At 36.8% G+C, this 26,850-nt stretch overlaps 1 pseudogene; it reads right to left on the reverse strand.

Annotated features, from left to right (window-relative positions):
- The window catches only part of LOC138170247 (major vault protein pseudogene), a 96,169-nt pseudogene extending 79,096 nt beyond the window's left edge, over positions 1 to 17,073 (reverse strand).
- Between the last annotated feature and the right edge of the window lie 9,777 nt (positions 17,074 to 26,850).

Genomic DNA, 26,850 nt, shown 5'->3' on the forward strand with positions numbered 1-26,850 from the left:
TTGACACATTCACTAAGTCCCATGGGCCCATTTAGCCAAGTTGATATAATCATATAATTTTTTTCATTCCATCTCAGAATGATATACACCAATATGGCCAGAAGGCAGGATCAAACAGGGTAGACTTAAAGATCTCTATGATGCTTTAAAAAAAAAAGAAGAAAAACAGTGCAGATTGTTCAGCATCTTTCTCTGATGGCTAATATTTCAGATCACTGCAGCCATTACCAATATATAACTATGCCAATGCAATTTTATGACTGATGGATGTTGAACAATGGAATTCAGACACTTTTCATATGAATTTTGTATGAAAATTCAGTGGGAGGCATCAATATTATACTTCACAAGCTCTGTAATTCTGGTTAATAAATCCAGTAATGAAGTATTTTTATGTCCTTTCTCTTGCAGCCGACTGTAAGATTCTTTCTGGGCCCAATTAAACTTCTTAATTTCTCCCCAAATAAGAAAATGCTACTGCTTTCTGAATATTTCATAAACCAAATGGAAAGATCAAATCTCTAAATATACATCATAGAATCTTGACAACTATTTCAAATCTATGTGTTGAACAAGAAGATTTTAGTTACATGTAAGCCTGGCAATGACTGATATTAGAATATTTTACTAAAGAAAGTCTAAAAACACCTTTCAGTAATTCCTCATGCCAATATCTTTTTTGTATAGTATCTGACATGCGATCATTTTTAGCCTGAAAATAGCTCATTGCTACCATGCACTTTAGCAAATTATATGTTCTCCTATCTCTACCAATCAAAACATAAATGTATATCTCATCTACTTAAATTGATTCTAAGTTACTTGGGATCAGAAACTTTAAATGTCTTACACATTTTTTAAAAATATCTTGCAAATCCTAATATTTGGGAGATGCATATTGTTTAATCATTAAAACATAGTACAATGCTTGATTTCATTAGATTATGACAGACAATAAAAATGAGGCAGCTATGTGGATAGAGCTCTGGGCCTGGAGGCAAGAATAAAGAGTTGAAATCTAACCTCAGACATTTAATAGCTGTGTGACCCTGGACAAGTCACTTATGTTGTGTTTGCCTCTGTTTCCTCAACTGTACAGTGGGGATAATAAGAGCAAATACTTCTCAGAGTTGTTGTAAGGAGCAAGCAAGCCAAGTTTTGTAAAGTATTTAGTGCAAGGCTTGGCACATAATAGGCATTTCATATAAATATATATTAAAGAAAAAAATACTTATTCTCTCCTACCCTACCACACCCCCAATATATTGATGTTGAACATTCATCAAAGATTTATCCACAATATATCATGTTTACTTTTCTGTTATTTTTAAATCTATTTGGACTTAGAGGATAGTTCTTTTTCTAAAGGAGAAGGAACAGGAGAACAGGGTCGATGCAGTGGAATGAAAATCATCATTGAAGAAAATCATCAACTCAGTTTTAAAATACTGGAATCTTCTGTACTATCTACTATATCTTCCCCATGCTTGCTGCTCCATGTTATCTTTTACCCATTTATAATGTAAGTCTAATTTGAATTAGCCAAGGTTGTATAACCTAGTCAGACCTTTTTTTCCACAGTAGATTGAGGAATAAAGATATCATATGGTATATAAAAACCTGGTCACGTACTACCTTTTGGTGCTCTTCTCCCAAACTACCTTAAATTTAACTATCTTGTGTTTGTTTCTGTTTATATTCTCTCTCTCTCTCTCTCTCTCTCTCTCTCTCTCTCTCTCTCTCTCTGTCTCTCTCTTTCTCTCTGTCTGTCTTCCTCCACACACACACACACACACACATAGATATTTACAAATACACTTATGTATGTACTTCTTCTTTGTCCTGTTAGAATGCAACATCCTCGAGAGTGAGAATGATTTAATTATATTTATATTTCTAGTATCTAATATGTTTCCTGGCTTATAGTAGGATCTTAATAAGTGCTTATTGAGGGATTACTATTCTTGAAGCTATTAATAAGGATCCTATCTTCCCCTGTGTCTTCTTATCCCACTATCAATTTTCCTTTGCCTTTTCATGACCTAATTTCTCTCTATTCTGACAGTTAAATCTGTTTTCTGCATGAAATCACTGTTATGGCAACCAGGTCATACTAGCTTTTAAAAAGTGGATTTCTGCAGCATGGAGAAGGGAGCAGCTCATGGTAATTAAAGCACTGTACAATTTCCTAAATACAAATCAATTTCCTCTCTTCTCACAATTCAAGGATAACTTAGCTCATTGTCCATCTACACTGCCTGCCCATATATATCTAGTAATATAATCCAAATTCAAGGAACAATTTATAAAATCTTTATTCCAAAAGGAATTGAAATTCCAGAAATTTCACTGGAAATATACTAAGATGTATTATATTTCTGCCATTCCTTTATAAAAAAGAAAAAAAGTGTTAGAAGTGATTCTCTATTACCTGATGCTTAAGACTGTTTCTTCACACCACATCTTTTCTAAATCTTCCCTTTGTTTGTGGGAAGGAGAATGGAATAAGCATTTATATAGCACCTACTATATTTCAGGTACTATGATAAGACCTTTATAACTATTATATCATTTAATCATCACAACTCCCCAAGGTAGGTACTATTATTATCCTATTTTACATTTATATAACCTGACTTGTACAAGATTATGTAGCTAGTAAGTGTCTGAGGCTGGATTAGAACTCAAATCATCCTGACTCCAGGCTCAGCATTCTATATACTGGTATAGTGCCAATGCAATTTTCACAGTGCCGATGGCAACTATGAATATGCCAGCCTAGTTCTCAACCACAAAATATAACAGACTCTCCATATAAAAGACAGAAGCAAAACATTTATTCAGGCAGCAGAAAACCAAATCCCAACACCAGGAAGCCAAATTCATCATAGTAACATAGAAGTTAATACACCATAACACAGCAGAGAACAACACCATCCTTTCATCTTCCCACAAACCAATACTCATAAGTCTCACTGTCTCCTTGGGTGCATCCTTTCTCTCACACCATCTAGCTGCCTCTGACTCCCAGCTTCCTGGGGCCTCTGTTCCACCCTTCAGCAAACTCCTCCCAACACAGGCTCCATGTGATTACGTTCAGCCTATTGGGGGACAGGGAAGATCTTTGAAGCAGGGAAGGTCTTCAAATTCCCTTAGGCTTATTAAGGTGCAGGGCAGATCTTCAAATTACCATTACCATTACAACTGTGTCACCTAATGGAGAGGCTCCACTGTGAAAACATTATTTGGTTTCAGTTTCAGTGATAGGAATTTTGAGAACAGTAAAGTTTAAAGAGAGAAAGTTGTATAAACCTGAAGAAAAAATAGCTTTCATTACTATTTTTTAGGAAGCAAAGAAAGCAGTAATAACTTCTGGTCCATGTGACCACTTCCTCATTATCATAATTTTTAATGCAAATCTACACACACATCAGAGGCATTCTTAGAAAAGGTACCAGAAGTAAATTAGAGAGTTTTCTCAAGTAGTATATATTATATATATTCTACCACATCTTTACCATCATACATTTGACTGAGAAATTTAAAGAATACAGTATTCCCCTATGGATTACTTGTTTTTTGTCCAAAAAAATGTCTAGTGTTTGCCGACTACAAAGCCATTCAATTTGGTTGACTAACATGCTATGTTAAAGGCTTTCTTCCTTGCATTATGTAAAAATTCTTGAAAGATGTTATAGAAGAGATAACTGTGCTTGACAACCCTATAATTATAAATATCGAGTGAGGGATTGTGGAAAAGAGAGATGAATGTCCCATTTATTTGTATCATTCCTAGAAATATATGGGTGAGGGGAAATTTTGATAGAACTAATTCAAATTGCTATTAACTTAAATATTAGTAAAGAAAATAGCCCTACATTTATGGTGGCTATCAATGAACAGTTGGCTAACTTAAATTTCATTTTAGGTGTCTGTACTCAAATAATACTCTTCTGAGTAATCTTAAAGCCATCAGCTCATGCTTCTTTTACACTAATAATTTTATCATCACATTGGTAACTATCTTATCTAAGTCCTAGCCAAAATATTGTCTTGTTGCCAACCTCATGATATTAAGCTTTTCCTATATAGCTAGGCTGATTTTCATGTAAGAAACATGGAACCTGCCAGAGCTAAAATTGCATTAGAATAACCTTCAGAAATTCAGGAGGTATCAGGCCATGAGGAAGCATCAGAATAAGACTTTGATGAAGTTGAGAAACATAAAAGAAGGCCTATAAATATATATTTACAGATGCTATGTTCAGGTTTTATAGGATGAAAAGAACAAAAATCGTACAGGATGAGAACATGTGGATGGTTTTTACTCTATCTTTGGAGAAGAATACCCACGGTAAATCATGAACACATTAATACATTAAATTGTGAAATCAAAATGGTAGTCCAATAAATATTTTAAGGTGGCTGATAAAGGGGAAAATACACACTTAAGTGAAATAGATAAATAAGAGAAAAGATTTCTAAACAGCATAGTTATTAGAAGTATGGTATCCACATACATATATATGGTCTCTCTTACCATCACATAAAAATGATAGAACTTGTAAACACAGATGACTCAAGTGATGATAAGACTTTAGTCTATATCTTACATCAATCAGCTAAAAGGACTAGAGGGCTTTGGTATACAGAGAAGAGAAAGCTTAGAGAAGACATAATAGCTGACCTTCCCATATAAAAATTACTAGCTTGAAGAAGAGAAATTAGATTTGTTCTTCCAAATCCCAGAGGACAGAAGGACATGCAATGTGTGGAAATTGGAGGGAGACAGATTTAGGCTAGACATAAGGAAAAGTTTCCTGATAATTATAACTGTTCAAAGTGGGATGTTTTGCCTGAAATGGAAGTGAATTCCCTATCACTGAAGATTCTTGAAGTAGAGGCTAGATGACCATTTGTCAAGGAAAATGTAGTGGGCAATGCTATTCAAGTACAGATTGGTGACAGCATAGTCATCAGTCAGTTAACATTCACTAAGCACTATGTGCCCAGTACTAGGCTTAGAACTAGGAATACAGAAAAAGGAAATGAAATAGTCCCAACTTTCAAGGAGCTAACAGTACAACAGGGGAGACAACATGCAAACAGCTATGTAAAAAGAGGATATATACTAAGTTAATTATAATAATCTCAGAGGGTAAGCATTAAGTTTCAGGAGGATGAAGAAAGTCTTCTTGTAGAGGATGAGACTTTAGCTGTGACTCAAATGAAACAAACAAAAAAAGAAAACAGTCAGAAGGGGCAGCTCAGTGGTGCAGTGAATAGAGCAATGGCCCTGGAATCAGGAGGACCTGAGTTGAAATCTGGCCTCAGACACTTAACACTTACTAGCCATATGACATTGGGCAAGTCATTTAACCCCAATTGCCTTCCAAAAAAAACAAAAAAAAAAAGTCAGATGGTGTAAACGCAAGCAAAATGGTACTTAGCTCCTTGTTTCAGTTATTCAAGTACTTAGCTTCTTGTTTCAGCTCTTCAAGTGTCTTTGAGCTCCACAAGTGATTTGCAGATGGAAGGAACTTGTTGATTCAACAGGAAGGGGGGAACAGGAAGGAGAAGAACCATATAAAAGCAGGAACACAGACTGGGACAAAGCAGAACTGGGAGAAAGGATGCCTGTGGTGCTGGCACTCTTGTCTATTCTGTCTGTGTTGACAAAGGTCTGCAGAAGTGGAATGGCAGTGTCAGAGAAAAGAACGTACTATGGAAAGAATATGTGATTGAGAGTTGGAAAACATGGATCCATATCCAGGCTCTGAGACTCATTTTGTGTGTGATACTAGGGAAATCACTTAATAATAATAATAGGCCTAATAACCATTATTTAGCACTTATTATATGCCAGGCCCTGTGCTAAACACTTTACAACTATTACTTCTTTTGATCCTCATGACTGTGGGCATTAGGTGTCATTGTTACTCCATTTTATAGATGAAGAAACTGAGGCAGAGGTTGAGTGAATTATCCAAGGTCATACAGCTAGTAAGCACCTAAGGATGGATTTAAATTTAAGTTTTCTTGACTTCAGACCTGATGCTCTCTTACTTGATGATGCAGTTCAGGTACCATCTTTTCCATAAAGCTTTTCTAATACCCTCAACCTCTTGTTCACTCTGCCAAAATATCTAATATCTAACCACTTATTACAGATTTGCATTTATTAACTTTATATTATGAAGGCAGTTCCTGCTCTTGAGGAGCTCACAAACCAATGGGAAGATAAGCTATAAACAGCTATGTATAAATATGCTACATACAAATTGGGAGGGGAAGACCCTCAGGTTTGATGTTCCAAAGAGAAACAGTTACCATCAACATTCACTCTAAGCCAGGAGGGCCCAAAATATAGCCATTAAGTGGAGCTTGGGCAGGGACATAGTGGTCTAGTCTATGAGCTTCAGAGTGAACCAGGTTAAAGGTTTTAGAAAAAAAAGGAAGAGAGAGAGAGGGAGGAAGGAAGGGAGGAAGGGAGGAAGGAAGGAAGGAAGAAGGAAGGAAGGAAGGAAGGAAGGAAGGAAGGAAGGAAGGAAGGAAGGAAGGAAGGAAGGAAGGAAGGAAAGAAGGAAGGAAGGAAGGAAGGAAGGAAAGAAAGAAAGAAAGGAGGGAAGGAAGAAAAGGAGGAAGGAAGGGAGGGAGGAAGGAAGGAATCTAGCCAGTAAAACCCAAGTTAAGTTGGCAGCTTCTGGAAATCAAAATTTACCTTCCTTTGAAGAAGGGAAGGAGAAGGAGATGGAAAGGGAGAGCCAAGTTACCCAACTACCTGGGTCCCCATTCCGGCAGCTCAGTCTACTGTGTTTGTTCTTTCTTTTTTAACAGTACCATGGCATAAGGGAAATTATGACATGACTTGCAGTTGACTTTGATTTGAATGAGGGAGAGCTGTGCAATGTCACCAGTCTCACTTTCTCTTCCAGAGCCATCTGGATCCAGCAATCTGATATTCATCAGGATGACTAGAGATGGCACAGGATGTAATGGGAGACCCTGGCACTTTTAGGTTAAGACCTTCTCACTTAGAATGAGGTAATACCCAATCAATGAATAGGTCTCTTTAGGAAGGAAGTCAAGGGATGGCCCCTTTAATTAGAAAAAAAGAAAAGGCCTTTTTAAAGAGGCATATTCACTGAATGGGCATTATTTCACTCTCAGTAATGCTATGTACAGGATAAATTATAAATAACCAGTAGAAGAAGGCATTAGGATTCAGGGAGATTGGGCTTTCTCTAAAAATGAGATTTTAACCAAGACTTCAAAGAAACTAGGAAAGCCAAGAGGTAAAGATATAAATAAAAATTCCAGGCATTCACAATAGTCAGTGAAATATCTGGTATCAGGAGATTTCCTGTTATAGTCAAAGAACCACAAAGAGGCCAATGTTAGTGAATTATAGAGTGTCTGTGTGTGTGAGATTGTGTGTGTGACTACATGTGTGTGGGTATGTGTGTGTGTGGCATAAGATATAAAAAGACTAGAAAGCTGGAGAGATGCAGGTTACAAAGAACATTAAAAAACAGCCAAATGATTTATATTTTATTCTGGAGGTGACAATGAACTGCTAGAATTTATTGACTTGGGGTGGTGGGAATGACATAGTAATACCTGCTCTTTAGGAAGATCATTTTGGCAACTTAATGGAGGATGTGATGTAAAACTGCTGTAGGGGGAGACTCGAAGCCAACTACACCAACTGGCAAGCTATTGCAATAGTCCAAGCATGCAAGAATGAGGGCTTGTAATAGGGGTGGCTGTGTCAGAGCAGGAAAGCAAGTAAATATGAGTAATACTACAAAGGTAAAATTGACAGGTCTTGGCAAGAGATTGGATATGGGCAAGGAGAAGATGTGAGAGACAGTGAGAAGTCAAGGAGTTCCTGGTCCATAGTAGGAACTTAATAAATGTTTGTTGAGTAACTATTTTTTATTTGTTATCTCCCCCAAGAGAACATTAAGTTCCTCACAAGTAGGGATTTTTTCATTATTTGTACTTGTATCTCTAACACCTCACATAGTCCCTGACACACAGCTGTTATTTATTAAATATTTGTTGAATGATTGAGTCTTCCCTTGTTGAATCCCATTCAGGTAAGCACTGTAGTTACAGGGTCCTAGGAGGAATGCGGTCTACTGCAAAGGGAAGCACATATCTTCATTCTTCATTGGCTCAGATGTCAGGGTTATTTTTTTCCTTAGTCCTCTGCTGTATAAATAAAAATAGCTACTTCAATTGCCTCATGGAAGAGGAGATGTGATGCAGGTTTGTCTAAAGTTTGGGCCAGCAGAGCACAAATTAGTAACCTCTATAATACTGGATAAGTCTCAAGCATATGCCTGGCAAAAGATGAGGTCTGTTTTCCAAAGATTAATCTAGCTAAGTATGGAGAGATTCAACTCTAGTAGGCTAGTCATTTGAAGGTGAATTATTTGGTTGTGGAAACTCAAGAAAAATACAAAATGACACTTAGTCCTATCAAGTCCCCTTGTACTTTAATAGTCACAGAGGAAAATGACAAAATGCGGGTCTAAGAAACATATGGTCTATAAACCTTAACTTGAATCTTGAGTCTCAAAATGTGAAACCCTTGTACAACAAACAATAAAGTGAATATACAGTTGAAGAAATAGAATCATATAAAGCTTGACTTTCTGGGGCAGCCAAGTGGCACAGTAAATAGAGCACCGCACCGGCCCTGGAGGCAGGAGGACCTGAGTTCAAATCCAGCCTCAGATGCTTAACATTTACTAGCTATGTGACCTCAGGAAACTCACTTAACCCTAATTGCCCTGCCCTCCAAAAAAAAGCTTGACTTTCTAGCTATAGAAAAATATATATTTAGACTGAGGTTTAAAATATGCAATTCAGGTAAAATGTAACTCTTTTCAGTCTCTAAAGTTACTATGGTAGTGGACACAGTAGATCAGAAAGGCATCTCTTCAGGACAGAGGGAATTTCTGTTAAAAACCTCTTAAAGCAGCATTCCATGGGCTGTGCCTTTTATGCCTTAGGTGGCAAAGAAGCCACGCCAGTGTTCAACTTGAGAAAGGCATCCTAGTCCACTCAAAGGCAATGTAATCCAGCATACACAAAAAAGGATTACTCCTATCATTCCCCCAAATCCTTAGATTATTTATTTCTTCTCACCCTATCCTCATGCTCAGTATTGTTTTATTTCATGTGCATGGATGCTTATAGTCCTGTGGTTTTTTTAATCTTATTTATTGAATTTTCATTATGCTTCTCCATTTTTACGTTGCAATAGAGAGTTGCAGATAAATGTAGGGATGGTTCATTGGTTTTCCTCGGAAAGGGAAATAAAAGAATTGATGAAATTAGTTTAATGTATGCCCAAAGACAATTGACTAAATTTCTCATTTCATAAGACATTGTTACCATCTTGTTTTACAGTATTAATGATAATTATTTTTCAAAAGACCATGATGAAAATAGCTACAGATTGTAGGGCAACATTTTTTTCCAAAGGATGAAAAAAAAAAGAGAGAAATTATACAAACCTTATAGAATCCTCCAACTTAAATCAACATATATGTTGATGTTTGATAATTTCATCATTAAGGGTGATGTAGCAGAGGACAGTAAAACAATATATTTGAATATATATTTCAAAATTAAGGAATGAGAGAAGCCAAAGATCTATAAAAAACACAAAAGTTTCATGACTACATGTCATGAATAATTTTGGATAAATGGGTTGGTGCTAGAAATGGCAAGCACCAAAAATGAAATTAATTATATTTTAGAAGAAAGGAAATTATCTGTTACTGATGTGGGAGTCATTATTGAATCAACTGTCTGTGTAAATTCAGATAACTGTCATGTTTGAGCAAAAAGCAAAATTAGTATAAAACTAGAAAAATAAAAATGAGAAAAAGATATGCATACAATAGAAACAGCTTAATCATGACCTATTCAAACAATTATTGATAGTAAAAAGTGGGTAACAGGAAGATGAAATAGCACAGACTATAATAATTGTATATAAAAACTTAACCGGTGAAAGTAAGTTCCAAATGAGCTTAAAGAGCATCTCAGTCAGCAAGAGATTGACTTAGTTGCCAAGTAGAAAGTGTTGAAACCTGAAGGTAACATTGATTTAAGATGTAAATCAATCTGTTAGATTTTATGGAGAATGGTAATGGATAAAGTTATTTCATAAAGCAGAGGGTAGAGGGGAAAACCAACTTTAAAGATCTTGGTGAGAGATCCAAAAACAGTACAGGAACATTAAATGAATCAAGCAGGAAGACAAAAATAGAAGAAAAATGTAAAATATTTGTAAAGATTTTTATAGTGAACTTTTTTTCACCATCAAGGATTTGGATAGTTAATATCACAGAATTGGGTTTTCTTAGAGAGAAAGTTGAAATGGTGGTAAAGACACTAAGGCAGTAAAAGCAGATTAGAAAAAAAAATATATATATATACATATATATATATATATATGCATAGGTGAGATTCACGCTGGGGAGTATACAGTTGTGAAGTCATTGAGGGATTACTTCAAAAGGCAACTGAAGGAAGGTAGGCACCAAAAGCATAAACAAAAATCTTAGATCATATTAATACTGAAAAAACCTGACTGAGAAGATCATGTACTGGTACATATGTCCACTTTTACATCTATACAACATTGTTCTTTTCCACATGCCATCAACGGCATCCTTGATGAAGAGATCAGGAGGGAACAGGCAGGCTTCCTCAAGCAATATTCCAGAGCAAACTAAAGCCTTATTATCATGGAATTGATTGAGAGATGAAAATACAAGATTTAACTAACTATGGTCAGTTAATCAAGAAATCCTTATTAAGTACCTACTATATGCCAGGAATTGTGATAAAAGCCCTGGGAATTTGTAAGGTTAATGGAATAGGAAGATCTTCGCTGCCCATTAATAGGCCTATGTGACCTGCTTTGTGCTGTGATACAGCCTGAATTACATGAAGTCTGAGTCACATGGAGCCCAGTGTGTTGGAGGAACTTGCCCAGGGGAGCAGAGAGTGAGACTGAAACAGAGCAGGAAAGGCAGAGCAGAGATCAGAGGCAGGAACTTGCCTAGGGGGACTGGTTTGTGGGGAAGCCTGACAGAATAAGTGCTTAAGATGCCAGCACTCCCTGGATTAGTGATGAGAACCTTGTTAAATCTTCCTTTCTGGTGTCCTAATAGTGATGTTCCAAATAAATATTTTGGTTTTGCCTTTGAAGAAGAGAGTTTATTACATTTGTGAATTTACCCTGGAAATATGTATGCATATTCATAACAGCTACTATGGGTATAACATTGCCATTACAAGATTCAGTGAAAGGTAAAAGCTAGTAGCTGCCCTTTAGGAGTTAATGATCTAATGGGAGAGATACCCAATGCACAGATAAATATGAACAAATATGCTATGTATAGGAAAATAGGAAATAATAGACAGAAGGCATGAAAATTAAGAGCCTATAGGAAGGCTTCCTATACAAAATGCAATATTAGCTGGTACTTGAAGGAATCCAGGGAGACCAGAAGGCAGCAATAAAAGAGGAGTGCATTCCAGGCATTGGGAACAGTCAGAAAAAATGCATCAAACTGAGACATGGAGTGTCATGTTTGAAGAACGTCAAGGAGACTATTGTCACTGGGTCACCAAATTCACAGAGGCAGAGGGGAAGGGTTTAAGGTCTAAGAAGACAGAGAGGTAGTAGAGGAGGACAAGTAATAAAGAGTTTTAAATTTCAGACAGAAGATATAATATTTGATCCTGCAGTTGATAAGGAGTCATGGGAGTTTATTGAGTAGAGGAGTGGCATAATTAAAACTGTACTTTCAGAAAATCATTTGGGGGCTGAATGTAGGATAGATTGGAGTGGGGAGAAACCTAAGGTAGGAAGATGCACCAATAGGTTACTGAAATAGTCCAAGTCTGTGGAGATGATACCCTGCATCAGGGTGGTGATAGTATTGGAGGAGAAGAGGGGGTGTATTCTAGAGAAATTGCAACAACAAAATCAGCATGCTTTGGTAATAGATTGGATATAGAGGCTAATAGATAGTAAGAAGCCCAAGAGCTTGAGAGACTGGGCAGGGGTGTATCATGGTGGGCTTGACAATAATAGCGAGGCTTGGAAGTGGGGAGGTTGTAGAAGAAAATATAATGATTTGTTTTGGACATGTAGAAGTTATAATATCTTTAAGAAATACAGTTCGAGATATCTAATAGGCAGATGGAAATGTGAGTCTGGAAGTCAGCAAAGAGGTTAGTGCTAGATAAATAGATTTGAGAGTCATCTGCACAAAGATGATCATTGAGTCCCTGGGAACTGATATGATCACCAAGTGAAGAAGTATAGAAGGAAAAGAGAAGAAGGATCAGGACATTGTCTTGTGTGGCATTCATTATTAGTGGGAATGACCTGGATGATGATCCAGTGAAGGAACAATCAGATAGAAGGAGAACCAGAAGAGAATGGTATGATTTTGCTTTTTGGTGATCGTAAAAAATACTGGATTTTGTAGGGAAAAAAATTACCACTTTAAAGTCTTCCAACAAAGTATCTCCAATCCATCAATATCATCCAAGATTCTTTGATAAATCAAACTACAGAAAAAAATTTATGTAAAAATGATCTCATCACAAATATCTGATGAAGCTTAAAATAGGAAAATGATTCCTTACCAAAGGTATTCACTATTGTGATTGAAGAGATACAATATAGAGCACAAGTAGAGGAGGGTTTATTCTAGATAATAGAATCTTCTGGATTCTCCTGTTTCTACATCATGGTCATTATCAAACACAGGACATTTCTTGCCTACTGAAAATGTCCCATAATCATTCAAAACAGTTGGGTCTAATCATCAGTCTATCCATTTGCATATATGCATTTGTGTATACACATATATACACCCTAAATAAAGTAGATAAAACTGTCTTTTGATGTGATTATGACAAGCAATTTAGTGCATAACCTGTACAGTTTGTCCATCAGTTTATATAAGTACATGTGTGCATATATATGTGTGTGTGTGTGTGTGTGTGTATACTGACAGACTGTTCAAATGAATAAAAAATTAAACAGAAGTGCTTTTAAGTGACCTCAGTAAAGCTTGAAATAATTTTAATAACTCCAAAATTTTCTAGAAAGACCTACCTTTTTGCAACTATTATTTTTCCAGTGTTTCCTGACTTGGAGAAATGGGAAATGATAATCTGATACCATGAGAATTAAAATTTTGTATCATAGAAAGGACAATTAAAAACTTGTGATGGCAATGTGCAGGCTGGAACACATAGCAAATAAAGAACTTTGAAGAACAACTGGAGTGAAAATTGTCATCAGGGACAATGTATGATAGTAAAATAAAATTCACTAGTTAGATGAGTGAGTTGAGAGATGACAGATGAACAGGCTATGGGCTCTACTGTCATCCTTGTGATATCATGAGGAAGCAAAAGATGACCCTAGTTCATAAGATGCAACTCTTGTGAACTTATAGGGGGATATGAACAAGAATTTCCCACAATTGTCAGGCATAGATGAAAAGAACATCTAAATCAAAGAAAGCATAGATTTATTTGAGCATGAGAGTGTTTTGAATGCTTGAGAACTTGAAAACTGATAAGGGGAGTTATTGATTACTCTTGGGCATGTGTTACATACTGAAGTTCCCAGGTTCCAACTTGGTGAAGGCAACAGACTTGATAAGTGACATATAAATTTAAGATGTTCAAAGTATACTTCTGGTAGAAGGCTCAATCCAAACATGAAGAATTGCATGGGTAGATTCAAACATAACAGTATACAAAAATTCAACTCTTTACTAATTAGTATAGTAGTATTAACAGCAGAGGGAAGAACTTGGTGGGGGGGAGAGAAGTTTCAGACAGAAATTTAGGTTTAATGTAAAGAAAAATATCATCTTTATAACTAGAGCTGTTCTAAAATGGAATGCACTGCCTCTTCCTGGAGGTTATCAAGTTAAGGCTCAATGACCACTAATCAGTCATGTTATGGGGAAAATTCTCATTCAGATATGAGTAGAACTGATGTCCTTTCCAATTTTGAGTTCCTGTGATTCAGTAATTCTAATCCCATGTTATATTTGACTGAAAGTTATATATAAAGGAATTATAGAAATATAAATTATATAATATGTAAACTAGATAATATTAAAAAATAAAAAAATTAAATAATATGATTATATTTGACATCATATGTATACAATGTCTGTATTGATCTGTTCCACTGAAGGTGAATATATGAAACAAAATTCAATTACATAATTTTACCCATCAATATGAAATATGAACAATGAAATATTTTTCATGACAATTTTATAGTGGAGACAGTTACTAAAAAAAGAAATCCTGCTTCTGCCATTACCAAAAGATAACTCCTACAATCATTATCATTAAATTTCTTGTCATTCATTTGGAAGCTTTCTCTAATATAGTCTGAATGAAATGGTTCGATCCAGAGAAAATTGAGACTAATGAACTACACAAATAAAAAATTCATCATTGTTCAGTAGTATCAAAAAACTGATGATGCACTAGTTATTTTGAAAGTGATTTGGATCATGAGGGTGGAAAAGCTCAACTAGCCTCTAATAAGTTGATATCAAAGTCTTATGTAGATGAAGGAGAAAGAGGACATGGAGGAAGGTTATGAAGGAAAAAAATAAGTACTGATTAATGAGACAGTCTGGTTCACTAACAGAATCACTAAATCAGAAGTTGGAAAATCTGAATTCTCTTTCAGATACTACTACTCCCTTTACAACCTTGACCCTAAGTCATTAAACTTCCCTTCACCTTAATTTCCTCACTTGTAAAATGTTAATAAGATCATGCTAGGACTGCAGACTCTTAAAGCAAATTGGTTTCTTTCATACATCTGCTCATGATATAATAGGTCTTTTCTATCTCCAAGATCAAAAATCACAGACCATATGCTATCTTTTCATTTTATTATAATTTCACAAAAATATCTAAAATACAGATTCTCCAAAAATGACCCAGGTTCCCCCTTACCACATTAAATCAACAGGAATGGCACTCAACAATGCAGGAAAAAGAAAAGGAAAAAGTCATCATAATGTGATTATAAGAGAAAAGAAATAATATGACTACCTGATCTGATTTACTTTCCAAGAACTTCCCCCACACAGCCAACATTCAATGGGCTAGCACCAGAGTCCCACATCTTTCAAGCCTGGTGTAGCATTAAATATCAGTTTAAGAAGTTCGTCACTTAGCAGTATTCCATGAACCCACTTGTTTGTGCTAATGCCTATGGATCTAAATTGACTTACTCCATCAATCAATAAATATGCATTTAGTAAACATGTATTACGTGCCAGGCACTACAATAATCACTGGACATGTAAAGAAAGGCAAAAAACAAGGTCCTTACCCATAAGAAAATCACATTCTAATGGAAAAGAAAACATGCAAACATTACATACATACAAGAGATACCATAAAAGATATGGTAAATGGGAGCTAATCTCTGAGGAAAGAAATGAGCAATCAGGGTGGGGGTAGGGCAAGAAAAGCTTCTTGCAGAAGGCAGGATTTTACCTGAATCTTGAAGAAATCCAGAGAAGCAAGGAAGTATTGTGGTTGTTTTTCAGTCATATCCCAGTCTTCTTGACCCCATTCAGAGTTTTCTTGGTGAAGATACTGGAGTACTTTGCCATTTCCTTCTCTGTAGCAGCAAGCACCCCAGCATCCCGAGGGTGGCTGCCAACATAGGTTCTTAGATCTGCTTTTCTAAAGGAAAGCAACTCAAAATGGGTTAACAATCTTGCTTTAATAAATCAAATATATAATTTATCTTGTTCAGGGGGAAAAGTCAGCACCCTGAACTTCAGAGTATACAGACAGAAGTTATAAAGCAGAAGTTATAAGAAAACAGAAAAACATATTAAGCAGACAGGCCTCCAACTGCCTTGACCATTACATCCATACCTAGTTAGTTACCAGAGAGGGAAGCCTCAACATCTCGGTTTTTCAAAGCCTGGGGTCTCTCAACAACTCCCCAGAGTCTTGTCTGGTCAAATCACACAACACTTCTCAAAGTGAGCCCCAAAACTAAGTGTTACATCAGGGATTATATAGCCTTCTCCTGGATCAGAGAATGTAACAATTCTCTTATACCACTGCCCAATCACAAAGCACCAAGGTGTGGGCATTCCTGAAAAACAAGCATGCCACCAGTCTCCAGGTGCACTTAACCTAGGGGCAGGGAAGATCTTAAAAATTTACATTCCTATAACATTTTCCTACACATTTTACATATGGGGAACTGTAACAAGAAGGTTAAATGATTTGGCCAGGCCCACATAGCTAGTAAGTGTTTGAGGCCAGATCTGAACTGCAGAAGATGTCTTCCTGACTTCAGACTTAGCACTCTATTCATTGTGCCACCTAGCTGCCAATTCCAAGGAATGGCAACCAGACAGTGAAAATGCAGAGTAAGAAAATAGGTAAAAATTTTAAAAAGGTCCATAAAGCTATATTTCAAGGTATATAGAGTGGGATAAAATATAAGAAGATTGGAAAGGTAGAAAGGAACCAAGTTTTAAAGGCCTTTTCACAGTCAGTTATAGAAGTTTATCTTCAATCTTGGTGTGGATTCCCCCATGTGGCATTCTCCCTAAGTTGTAGGTTGCACTTATTAAAACTACTTCTTCCTTTCACAAATGCATTATGGTTTTCCCTTTTATTCAATTCTCTGATCAATTCATTAGATATCTTCAGTACCCATCCTAGACTGATGCAGTAACTCAATGGACTTGACTATTCAATTGAATGTAATTTGCATTATATGTGTTGTTGACCAAAGTCTTTTGAGTAATCATGGATTTCATTGTAGAGGCCCTAAAGCAGAAGGTTTTAATCTAAAGTTCATAAAATATACACACTCATAGATGTATATGGTTGTTGTCCTTTGTTCTTGAGGAAGACCAAAATGACATCACTACACTAAAGTCAAGTTTCAAAGTGTCTGACTGTGGCTGATAAGACCTACATGAGCTCAGGATGCTCTGCCATCGGTCGGACACAAATAGTCTATGTGAACATTTGGGGTGGATTCTCCAAATTTGCACATCCTGCATTTCCTTTGAGCTGTTTCAATTCTGCTTTGCTCATAAAGCACAGCACCATCTCTGATATGGGCACACCATGCTGAGGGATCCTGTGGTGTCTCCCATGTCATACAATCAATTCCAAAGTTCTTGAGAGAGACTTTGAGAGTGTCATTGTATTGCTTCTTCTGACCACCAGGTGAATATGTGCCTTGTGTGAGTTCTCCATAAAATAGTCTTTTTGGCAAGTGTACATTTTACATTTGAACAATTTGGCCAGCCCATTGGAGTTGTGCTCTCTGAAGCAGAGTTTGAATGCATGGCAGTTTAGTTCAAGTAAGGACCTCAGTGTCTGGTGCCTTATCCTGCCAAGTGATCTGCAGAATCTTCCTGAGATAACTGGAAGCTATTCAGTTCCCTGGCATGATGCTGGTAGACTGCCCAGGTTTCAAAGGCATACAACAATGAGGTCAGCACAACAGCTCTGTAGACCTTCAATTTGGTAGTCAAATACCTCTTCTCCCCCATACTTTCCTTTGAGCCTCCCAAATGCTGAGCTAGCTCTGGCAATGTGTGCATCAACCTCATTATCAATGCGTACATCCCTGGAAAGTACACTACCAAGATAAGCGAACTTATCCACAACATTCAAAGCTTCTCCATTTCCATTGGTTCCATATATGGATGGTGTGGTTGTGACTGATGAAGCACCTGTGTTTTCTTGGTGTTAATTGCTAGGCCAAAGTTAGCATAAGCAGCAGATAACTGATCCATACTTTGTTGCATCTGAGCTTTTGAGGCTGCATTGAGTGCACAATCATCTGCAACCAGAAAATCATACAACAATACTCCCTCCACTTTGGTGTTGGCTTGTAACCTTTTTAAGTTGAAAAATTTACCATCAGTTGCAGCAGCTGACCTTGATGCCATGTTCATCCTCATTGAAAGCATTTGAAAACATGGCTGAAAATATCATGCTAAAAAGCATGGGAGCAAACATACAGCTTTGTTTCATTCCATTGGTAAATAGGAAGGCACAAAAGCACTGTCTGTTATCTAGAACCCAAACTACATGCCATCATAAAATTGATGTACAATGGTGATGGACTTCTCCAGGTGACCAAATTTTGACATAGTTTTCCATAAGCCCTCATGACTAACACTATCAAAGGCCTTGATCAGATCTACAAATGTTATGTACAGACCTCTGTTCTGCTCCTGGCATTTCTTCTGAAATTGCTGGGTAGCAAACACCGTATCGACTGTTCCTCAGCCCTTTCTGAAGCTACACTGGCTCTCATGTAGATGACCATCTTCCAGGTAAAGGATCAGCCTATTAAAAAGGACTCTGACAAGAATCTTGTCAGCAATGATTAAGAGAGAGACCCCCTTGTGATTGTCATGGGACAATCTATTTCCTTTACCTTTATAGAGATGGATAATGGATGCATCCTTGAACTCCTGGGGGATAACCTCTTCTAGCCAAATTACCTGGAAAATTTCAGTCAGCTTTTGTATGGGCAATGGACCCCCTTACTTTGTAAATCTCAGGTGGAATAGAATTAGTACCATATGCTTTGGCACATGAAAGGAGCCTAATGGCATTCAAAACTTCTTCAATTAGGGGGTAGCTAGGTGGTGCAATGAAAAGAGCACCAGCCCTGGAGTCAGGAGGACCTGAGTTCAAATCCAGCCTCAGACACTTAACATTAGCTATGTGACCTTGGATAAGTCACTTAACCCCAATTGCCCCTCCCCCCAAAAAAAGCAAAACCAAAAAAAAAATTCTTCAATTAGAGCTTCAGCTAGGGAAGGATTGACTTCAACCTAAGGTAAAACAGTCAATGGCCTCAGCATTGTTTGATGATGGTCTGTTGAGAACATTATGGAAGTATTCAGCCCATCTTTCTAGAATCATGTGCTTATCACTAATCAAAGTGATTACATCAGCACTGAGTAGTTGTGATGCACCATAGGTCTTTGGCCCATAAATAGCTTTCCAGGCATCATAAAAGAGCTTTGGATTGTTACACTCAGAATAAAACTGAATTTCATATTCCTTTTTACTGAGTCAGGAATCCTGTAACTTTCTAAGCTTTTCTTGTGCTTTACTTTTGATGGAATTAAATGCTGCCTTCTTAGAGATGGATGGACTATGCTGCTGGTAAATCCTGTAGAGTTCTCATTTTTCATTTAGCAGCTTCTGAATTTTCCCATCATTTTCATCAAGCTGGTCTTGGTGTTTGTGAGTACTCTGACCCAGATGAGCCAATGCAGTGCTATACACCAAATCTCTGAAAACTGCCTATTCCTTTTCTGCTCCACTGTTGCCAACTATGTGTTGGCTCAATTTTCCCTCCAAGTTAGCAACAAACTGTTCCCATTCAAAGAAGAGCTGTAATTTGTTGACATTAATTCTTCTGGTAGTCATTTTGCCTTGTGAGTGCCACTTTTGATGAATGCAAATATTTAGCTTGGAAAGGATAAGTCTATGGTCAGTCTGGAACTCTGCAACACACATTGCCTTCACCATTCTCACATCTTGCCTGTCTCTACTTGTTACAATCACATAGTCTATTAGATGCCAATGTTTGTTGTGAAGGTGTATCCATAAAGCTTTATTGCATGCAGGAAAACAGAAGAAAGTGTTGATGATAAGGTCATGAGATACACTAGTGTTCAGTAGTAAGTGACGTTTGCTGTTGTTGTTTCCAAGTCCATTCCTTCTTAGGACTCCCTGCCAAGTGTGGTATTGATTTGTATGTAAATTGGATTTAAGTGAGGCAGAGTTGCATGAAGTCATTGGCTCCAGAGTCATCACAGTTCAGTGACAGGACAGAATCAATATGGCTTTTAATGGATCAAGATGCAGGGAATAACCTTGGCATCTTTGTTGTCTAGCCAAGCTCTAAACACTCCACAGCACCTGCTTCAGCTGCCTTTCTGGCCATTGGAACAAATTATTCTCATCCACCTATTGTATCAGGGGAAGTTTTCACATGCTTGTGGTAGACACCCCCCCCAATTCATCAATTGATTTGACACCCCTTGATTGCTCTCAACCTGGTTTAGCCCATCTGCTGAAACTTTTTACCAGGGTGTGGCCACTGTGCATGCTATAGCTTCTTGAAGCCACGGGTGAGAGTTGGGTAGATCAGGTGGGCACCAAAAAGTGAAAAGCAGCTCTAAAAAGGGTTTGGCAGTCATCATACCAAAGGTACCAGTCCTTCCCATACATATCCTATACCCCTCATAAATGTATACATTAAATAAATGTATACATGATAAAATGCATGTATGTTTAGGTATGTAAATCTGTATTTGTATATGAAACACTGTAGTATATCCACATATGTATATTATATATGCATATAGTGATGATTATATTTAATATGATTAGTCTGCTTTGTAAACCTAATTTTATCCGTTTAAAAATTTTATTCTGAGAATGAGGATGGATCTGTAATATTCACCAATTTGCCAAAGTGACATCCATTAGCACCTATAAAGTTTCCTGAGTCTTAATTCAATCAGCATATTATCACCTATAAATAGACAATAATAAATAGCCAGGTAAATGACAACCCAGAGGATCTTGTTGTCTTATAGTGAGTCCCTCTTCTATTTAAACCTGTTCAGGACATTTTCTATGACAGTTGGAAAAAAAAAAAACCTTTGTTGAGCATACAACTCTCTATGTTATTCTTTGTTTGACATTCATGGAGTTACCTATTTGTGAATGCAATAATCAAAATAATATCTTGTACAGTTTTTGACATATACATGAAAGAATCCTTGTTGGAAGAGAGTTTTATGACTTAATTTTACTTTACTGAAGCAAATGCTTTTTAAAAATAGTCAGTAGTAAACTTAGTGAAAGCTTGTTTTCCTTTTACTTGTCAGTAATTGTATTAGGGTAAAGATGTCTGATGTGGAATATGATTTGCAAAAGATTGCTTCCTTTCTCATATTTTCAGTAAAGATGATTTCCATCATATCATGTGTAAATGCTTGTCATAAAATTTTCATAGAAATGAGAAAGCATGCATGAGGTTTGATAGTTATTTACTATTTAAATAGTTGCTGGGAGGCATCATGGAGCTCTGAAAAAGTGTTGGAATTAAAAAATAATAAACAGCTTCAAATCCTGCCTCAAATTCTTACTAGTTCTTTGAAATGGACAAGTTATTCAATCTCTCTGTGTTCGTTTCCTCACCTATGAAATAAAGAGGTGGTTCTCAGCGATTTCTAAGGTCCCTAGCTGTTCTAAATATATGATGCTATGATAACTTTTCAATAACAGTTTAGAAGTAATTACATCCACATTTTTTAGCTTCTTCCTTTCTAACAGATACCACGAGAATTGTTTCCTTATTACCCTAAAGATTATAGTACCTCAAGTACGAGCCTCTGTTGTGTGCCCTTGTTCTGATTCTGCCTCTTGGATTGCTTTCTTTGCTTAGTATCATGCCTATTCTCATACAAAATAATTTAACTGCGATGTTAGAGTCCAAATGCAGTGAACTCCCTGTTATAGATGAGGAGAATTTCTTCTACAAACCATAATACATCTGTTTTTTTTTTCCTCTCAGTTTTCTTTCCATTTTCATCATCATATTGTCTTGGGGTGATATGACTTAATTGGGGAATCATGTTCAATTATAGAAATGTGGACATAGGTTCTCCTTTTGTTTCTTTGTTGTCCACCTAATGTTTCCATCTATAAATACCTTTTAGATAATGGGCCATAGGTCTTATTGCAAGTTGTCTTTTCATGTCCATTGTTTTTCAATGTTTTATGAAGCAATATTCCTTTTAATCATTGTATTTCCTCTTCTATAGTTTTACATATGAGTTTGTATAGAAATCAGTGCTGCCTTTATTTGTCATGTCTTTCCCTTAACTTGTTAAGCAAAGTTTTTGTAACAACATCAAGTTACAGTGATCTCTGAGCACTTATCACCTAATTAACCTATTTCATTCTTAAATAGTATTATTTAATTATTATTATTACTCTTAAATATTGAAATTTCTTCAAATTAACTTCCATAGTTTGCTTTGTCTACTATTGAATACTTATCATTGTGCCTAGAACAAGTGTTTAATAAATACTTGTTAATTTATTTGAAAAGAAAAATGTAGATTTCCATGTTCATGGTGATGGAAAGAGCTTTGAAACCATGGTTATCTAGATTCTTGGTTACATCAGCTGTTGATGTTCATGGATTCCAGTTTCTTCCATCAGTTATTGTTTTCAGTTCTTTTTAAAAAGTATGTGAGTATGTGTGTGTATCCTTATGACACTAAAAAACAGGAAAGTTATATTAGAGAAAGGAGTATCTGGGAAACATTATTTTAATGGAGGCTTTTAATTAAAAAAGTCATGCCAAGTTTATACAGGCAAATCAAAACAGTTCTTAACAAAATTTAATAGGAATAGTTATTCATAATAATAGTTCTACCCAGCTTTCAATGTGTAATGTTCTCTTAAATTCTAGAGACAGTATAATTATTTATAAAGGACATAAATGCAGATTAAGACTGGTAGCTGAGGAGTACAACTCACCAATTTAGTTCATTACTACCTGGTATGAATAGAGAGCTGGTAAGAGTCTGGAATCATGATTAAAATAAAAAATTAAACCCATAGTGAAGTGAAAAAAATTTTATTGTTGTGCAATCTGTTCAATCTTAGTTCACTGTTCATAGACAGTCACACCTGCTGAAAACAAAACAAAACTCATTTATTATGTGTAATGTGAGTTTCAGGCATGTAATATTGACATAATAAATTTCATCAATGTGCTCCCTTTCCAAGTAAATTACTCTAACTTAGGTGAAGGACAGGAAGATCAAAGGTACTGCTGAGAAATATTTTACACTTTTTCATTCAAAAGCATGGTAACAAGTTTGACTAACATCTACAGGCTAAAAGTACAGCAACAAGAGAAACCTAGGTTGTGGTCAAAACTAGATTAATTTAAAAAGCATTTTGTAAGTTTAAGCATCATTTTGCTGACCTTGTTACTTTATTTTTTTCCCAAATGCTTTATTAACTTCTGATTTACATCATTCAATTCTGCTAGATTTTGAGTTACAAATTTTCTCCCCATTTTTCCCCTACCCACCGCCCCAAGTTTAGCAGTCCCACAGGATATCCCCTCCTCCAATCTGCTCTCTCCCATATTTTCTCCCATACCCCTTTTGACTTTTCCATTGGATCTCTATGCCCCAGTGCCTGTATATCTTAGTTCCCAATTATGTGTAAAATAGTATTAATAATAGTATATATATATATATATATATATGAATATTTCATTTTAAAACTTTGAATTCCAGATTCATTCCCTTCTTCCCATGTCACCCACTCTTACTGGGAAGATAAGCAGTTCAGTATAGGTTGTACATGTGTGGCTAATGCAAAACAATAACATAGCAGATATATTGTAAAAGACTGACTATATTTCCCTCCCTCCTATCCCACCTCCGACTTATTCTATTCTCTACTTTGATCCCACCCCTTTTCAAAAGTGGGTGCTTCCAAATTACCTCCCCCCCCAGCCTGCCCTCCCTTCCATCTTCCTCCCTCTCATCCCCTTCCCCCACTAGTCTCCTGGAGGGTGAGATACCCTATTTAGTGTGTATTTAATTCCCTCCTCAAGCCAAATTCAATGGGAATAAGGTTGACCCATTCCCTTTGGCTTCCTATTCTTCTCCTCCATTGTAACCATTTTCCCTTGCCTCTTCTATATGAGATAGCTTACACCATTCTGTCTCTCTCCATCTCCTCTCATTATATTCCTCTCTCACCTTTTAATTTCACCTTTTAAGTATCATCCCTTCCTGTTAAATTGATCCTGTGCCCTCTATCTATGTATACTTGTAAACATATATACACATATTCACATATGTATTCATATGCCCATATACCCTCATATATAGACACACAGATATTTCTATTCCCTTCAACTACTGAGAAAAGTTTCATAAGTTACAATTATTGTTTTTCCATGTAGGAATGTTAATAGTTCAACTTTGATAAGTTCCTTATGATTTCTTTTCCCTGTCTACCTTCTCATGCTTCTCTTGCTTCTTGTATCTGAATGTCAGATTTTCTATTCAACTCTGGTTTTTTCAGCAAGAATGCTTGAAAATCCTCTATTGCACTGAATGACCATATTTTCCCCTGAAACATGATATTCAGTTTTGCTGGGTAGGTGACTTGGTTTTAATCTCAGCTCCTTTGACCTCTGGAATATCATATTCCAAGCCCTTCAGTCCCTCAGTGTAGAAGCTGCCAGATGTTGGGTTATCCTGATTGTGTTTCCACAATATTCAAATTGTTTCTTCCTGGCTGCTTGCAATATTCTGTCCTTAATCTGGGAATTCTAGAATCTGGCTAAAATATTCCTAAGAGTTTTCTTTTGGGGATCTTTCTCAAGAGGTGATTGGTGGATTCTTTCAACCTCAATTTTGCCCTCTGGTCTTAAAACACCAGGGCAGTTTTTTTTGAGAACTTCCTGGAGGATTGTTTCTAGGTTCTTACTTTGATCATGGCTTTCAAGTAGTCCAATAATTTTTAAATTATCTCTCCTGGATCTATTTTCCAGGTCAGTGTTTCTTTCCCATGAGATATTTCACATTGCCTTCTATTCTTTCATTGGTTTGGATCTGTTTAACAGCATCTTGATTTCTCATAAAGTCATTAGCTTCCATTTGCTCTAATCTAATTCTGAAGCAATGATTCTCCTCATTGAGCTTTTGAGATTCTTTTTCCATCTGGCAAATTTGGCTTTTTAAGGCACTCCTCATTGCCTTTTTGAGCCTCTTTTTTTTCCATTTGACTCAGTCTGTTTTTTAAGATTTTATTTTCCTCAGTCAGGCTGTTGACTCTCATTTCATAATTTTCTTGCATGGTTCTGATTTCTCTTCCCAATTTTTCCTCCACTTCTATTATCTGCTTCTTAAGGTCCTCTATAGCCTGTAACCAGCTCGTATTTTTTTCCTTTGAAGCTTTTGGTGCAGGCAGGAGTTCTGACTTCACTGTCTTCCTCCTGTTCCATGTTTTGCTCCTTTTTGTCCCCAAAATAGGAGTCTAATGTTGGAATCTTCTGTCTGCTTTGTTTCCTTTGCCTGGTCATGTCGCCCCTCAGTCACTTGACCCCTGGGCTTTTTGCCACAGTAGGACTCGGCCACCAGACAGAAGAGCTTTCGTCCCAAGTGCTGGGGTTTTCTCAGCTGCCAGAGGTATTATATGGGTACCTTCTCTGAGGTCTCCACATGCTCTGGCAAGCTGGACACACACCCCAGGACCTCTACCCTAGGCTGCAATCCAGATCCAAGAAGGTTAAAGCAAGAGCGATTACCCTTCAGACTGGTGGTTGGTCCCCCTATACTCTTCAGGTCAGGAGCTTAAGCTGCCACATGGAGCTGGCTGGCTCTGCCAGTGTCTCAGCAGCGGCTTATCGACTTGGGGGCAAAAGCCATGCACTCCCACTTACTGGGTCCCAAAGTCCAGACTGCACTGATCTCTCTCTTTATCCTTCACATCTATGTGTTTATAAATCTGAAAACGGCCACAGCTGCTGCTGATCTGGAGTCCCTCTGGCCAGCAGCTGGTCAGGCCTCCCCCAGGGCTAAAGCCTTGGTGTGGGGCTGGGCTGGGCTCCCAGAGCGCTGTGCTGGCTGATTCCTGCCTGCCATCCTGTCCTCAGTGGGAGGTTAGCTTCTCTGTGTCATTTTGTGGGTTCTGCAGCTCCAAAGTTTGTTCAGAGTCCCCTTTTTACATGGATTGGGGAAGGTGGGAGCCTGAGCAACAGGGAGGTCCTGCTTCTACTCCTCCATCTTGACTCCGCCCCTGACCTTGTTACTTTAAAAGTTTTCTGATTTTATGGGACAAAATTAAAAGGCATTTTTAAAAGCTCCTACTATGTTTTAAGATCTAGAGATGAAAATACAAATAAAGAGTCATAGCCCTAAGGGAGTTTATATTCTAATAGGGGAACACAAAATATATAGGAGAGTTGGGAAGAGATTTTTGGACTAAAGAGATAAATTGTGAGTAGAATCAGAGAAGCACACATTGTCACATCTTTTCCAGTTGCAGTGTTAGCACTAATTTGATAAAACTGCCCAGACCAAGAGCAAATGGAATGAGGAGTACAAATGCAATAGCAGGACAAATCCTAAGCTGTCATATTAGGTAGTCCCCAATTTCCTGGTGAATGAGTTACATGGGATGGAAAGCCTGGTCTTAGTCCAGCTAGACATGGTATGTCTTCTATCATTAGCCTGTCAGGCTGGAAAGACAGATATTCCATATATGAGTGCTATTCAAATACTTTCTTCAAAATACTAAATAAAAATTTCTCAATCTGTTATGTGATTAAAAAGATATGGTGCTACTGTAAGATTGTCCATGAAAACCTCTTTCACATAGTTTCAATAAATGCCAATGATGGGTATATAACAAAATTCAATACGGGATATCCCAAAAGTCCCGTTAAGCTTGGATAACTTTTAGATGTATGAATATTATAAATTCACAAAAAAATAACAACTGAAAGGTTAATTATTTAACCTTTTAAAAATATTAATATGTTTCTTAATAAACCTCAGTGTAACTACTCTTTTCTGCTATACATCACTTTTTTTTAGGGTTGAATGTTTAGTAATTAGGGAGCACAAACAAATGACATAAACCCAAAAGGAGATAAAAACAAAATCTTAAGTAATAAATTAA

The sequence above is a fragment of the Petaurus breviceps genome, unplaced genomic scaffold, assembly GCF_028583685.1.
Source record: "Petaurus breviceps papuanus isolate PSGF00001 unplaced genomic scaffold, PetGlider_PUasm1.0 38, whole genome shotgun sequence".
In the NCBI taxonomy this organism is placed as follows: Eukaryota; Metazoa; Chordata; class Mammalia; order Diprotodontia; family Petauridae; genus Petaurus; species Petaurus breviceps.